Here is a 3,752-nt window from a genome sequence, read left to right as displayed (position 1 = left end):
TATATTGGTACCCCGTTAAAGGTGAGTGCGGGTCGAGCTTGAGCTGAGCGCCCAGAAAAATTTGCCAAAAATCACTTACTTTGTTTTTCTTGTACATTTTAATGTCTAAAATCAATTTAATTATTGCAGAACACTATTGAAAAGATAAATAATAATATAAATTGTTCCTTTTGTAAAATGTAAATCCCCCTCAGTACGTATATTGTAAATAGTATATTCAAATGATATGTTCAGATTCCATAATAAGATTAACGTATGTTCAGAATTCACAAACGCACAATTTAAAGTTACGGAATAATGTAGAATGAAAAGGTAGAACGCTTTGTCTCCAAAACGGATGCGTATCCAACCTTGGAAACAAGGCGATTCGATCTTTCTCCACTTTTTTGCATTTCAGTCATATGATGAAGCCAAGCACAATTTTGAACCAGTCTTGGTCTTATCCCAAACCATGTGGCTGTAGCCCAATATTGTGTCATTCAGTCGCTTCGCGTATATGTATCCCGATCGATTACGTCATTGTATCTTGACCAAAACGTTTTGCATAGAATCATTTATAGTTATTTCTTTCATTTAAAGAAAATATTATAATAAATAGTATATAATATATATAATAATGTGACCATGTAATGCTATTGATAAATTGACTCTCTCTCTCTCTCTCTCTCTCTCTCTCTCTCTCTCTCTCTCTCTCTCTCTCTATATCTATATATATATATATATATAATATATATATATATATATATATATATATATATATATATTTATAAAATAAAGTAAATTCATAATCTTATAGAGTAATTTGATTGTAAGATTACAGTGTGTCTAGTTCCTAAAATGCTTTGACGTCATCCACCCACTTTGGTGTTGTATTAACCAAGTAGTTCACAAAGGAACAGTCATTCGGAGATTGGTAATTATGTTGTGTAGAACGATGCTAAAGCTCTCTCCTTCTCTCTTTCTCTCACGATCGGAATTCAATTTTTACACGAACATAAAGAACTGTAATGGTCACTCTCAGAGTTTATCAAATTTTTACATAATCAGCCGTGTAATCTGAACAGACATTGTAAAAGTAAGTAACAGGCCTATTTCAAGTGCTTGGTGAATTCTGAAGCTTCAGCTGGTTTAAGGTAAAGTTTTACTATAAGTTTTAAGTACTTAATACTTAATAATAGTTAAGATATTTTTTCACATTTCAATTTTTTGTCTGTTGTAAATTTTTAAAAATTGTTTTCTTTATTCTTTATATATTCTGGGTGTTACCATTTACTAGTTTTTTTACATCTTTGTGGTAACTCTTATACAGAGTGTGTTTTCATGTTTTTGCATTGACTGATAATTCGTTTAACATTGCATATTTGGCTTAATTTCACACTTTAATAATTGTGAATTAATTTTCATTTACTTCCATTTTCTTTCCAAATCTTAAGTATTGCTTAAAAGTTTTAATTTTACTTGACCAAGTTCACGTTTTGATAAATTAATTCCCTTGATAAATTAATTTCGATTTAATTTTGTTGAATAATTCAAGAAATAATTAAACTGCGTTGATTTAAAGTCAAAGTAAGCTTTCCTGAGATTGTGAATTGCACTTTAAATTTTGAAAATAAAAATAATTTTTTTTTTGTATTTAAGATTTTTATAAGTGTTTCATTTACTGACCACTAGTGATAGGATTTCATTTTTGTACAGACCCTGTGATAGAATGTGCTGTTTTCCCTCAATTTTCTTGAAGTGAGTCAGCACACGGGATTGAGACTTTAGGTTGCTGTTAGAGTGATGCCTTTCTTTCAAGTCACTTAAGCTCATATAAATACCTCTTGCTTGTTTAATAAGCTTTTTAAGGGATCACTGGTGCCTTAAGAGTACTCAGTTGTATCTTATCTGTTATGAAGGTTCAAGTGTCTGGCTACTGTAAGGTAACTTTAGGTAACTTTGAATTGTATGAATGGTGAATATATATATATATATATATATATATATATATATATATATATATATATATATATATATATATATATATATGAAGGTGGATATTTAGCACTTAATGCATATACTGGCTTACTGTCCTATGGAAATGATCGGAAAAACGAGTGTGTCGCACCATTGTATCTGTTTACGTTACACTTCGAGATGGTGACGTCAGGAGGAAGAAGAATGTTCTTCGTTAGCGAGACACATGGTCACCTTAAACGGAATATTAGTGTGTGAGTTCGTTCCAATGGGCCGAACCAGTGAAAGATAGCTTTTACCTTTTGAGACAGATATTCATTTTATAAGCAGTAGAAAATATAGAATATAGAAAACCTGTTATTTTGGAGATCTCCTAAGTTATGAAACAAGTGATGAGTGATATCACGAACTCTTCCTGTGTAATGAACTCGTTATGTGTCAGTGACGTCATTTAAAGGGGTGTGGCTTACGAGAATATTCGTACATTTGTACGTCATATTTACCCTTCCTGATGGTTTTTCAATAGAGTTTTAAAATTTGTTCACTCTCTGTCGAACCTTACAAGCGCAAATGTGGAGTGGCTTGAAGGACCCCAATAGTGAAAATATGGCCATAGAGAAGTAAGTGATTCTTTTTCCTCTAATCTGGTTTTTTCTCTTTCTTCTTCTTTCTTTTTTTTTTCTTTCTGGCCTTCTCTATTATTGTGAACCGGGCAATTGCCAGTTCTGGTAAGCCCTTGCATATTACGAAATGAAGAAACTATTTTATAATATGTGTTTATAATTTGTGGAATGAACATATCTGGGTTCGAAGAGATGTATTTTGTGTTTCATTTGTGGATTTACTTCAGTTAACCAGGTCATTGTTTTTAAAGTAATCCGTTTTCTATGCAACGAGTTCAATCGAGGAACTTTATTTCATTTAGTTAGATTAATCTCATTTTTCTATGACAGTCAGAACTCTTACTTATCCTTTTGGAATAAGTCTATTGTTGTAGTCCGGAGTTTAATTCAATGCCTACATTCATTTTTGCAGTTGCCTTGTATGATGGAAGAGTTTTCAGGGAGGCAACGTCACCATTTTTAATGTATAAGGGGGAAATGTGCCCACTTTACACATATTTCTATATATGTTTAAATATATATTTGTTAGTATTAGCCTCGGCCTTAATTAAAGGGGCCTCAAATACGTAAACGGAAATAGTGGAGGGAAAAGCAGAATAAATTACTTGAACTTACCTAAAAAGGATTTATAGTGATAATTTACTCTTGAGGAAAAGGTCGCCAGAAAACTCAGCTAATTACTTTACATCTATTTATTTACAAGAGGCCATTTACGGCCTGGAGGAAGAGTAAATGCAGCTGGTCCACACGTGGACTAATATCTCTCACAAGAGGATGAGAGTTGGCTTAAAATGAGATTTCCTGTAAAAGCTGGTTTTCGAGATCTTGCGGTAATGCAACACTTGTGGGCGCAAAGACTTGGACACGTGACTCAGGGAATCTGGAAAAGATCCCAGATTAGACAAGATAAAAAAAGGGACTTCTTGCACAAGTTACGATTATTCAGTTCTCTAACACTGGGGAAAAGGCACTCTAGCGTTTAACTGAGGTATGCAATGAATTCATTTGTCTGGGACGATCACACAAGGGGGAGCATGCGGCCACAAGGCAGTGAGAGGAACAAAGGGATATTCATTAGGAGTTTGGAAGTTTGGAATTGGGGAAAATGGGGTAGTAAATAGACACTATGGAGGTAAGGAACTGGCAATATGCTGTTTCACAAGACGTGCCTGG

The 3,752-nt window shown here is 33.3% G+C and overlaps 2 protein-coding genes across 2 annotated transcripts in view; both read right to left on the bottom strand.

Annotated features, from left to right (window-relative positions):
- Positions 1-3,752, bottom strand: part of LOC135220539 (cubilin-like) — a 283,132-nt gene that overhangs the window by 150,911 nt on the left and 128,469 nt on the right. The gene's annotated exons all lie outside the window — the stretch shown is intronic.
- LOC135220538 (blastula protease 10-like) overlaps positions 1-3,752 on the bottom strand; it is a 67,534-nt gene that overhangs the window by 18,113 nt on the left and 45,669 nt on the right. The window lies entirely within an intron of this gene.

Source organism: Macrobrachium nipponense, chromosome 2, assembly GCF_015104395.2.
Source record: "Macrobrachium nipponense isolate FS-2020 chromosome 2, ASM1510439v2, whole genome shotgun sequence".
Taxonomy (NCBI): Eukaryota; Metazoa; Arthropoda; class Malacostraca; order Decapoda; family Palaemonidae; genus Macrobrachium; species Macrobrachium nipponense.
This window is presented reverse-complemented; position numbering and strand designations above follow the sequence as displayed.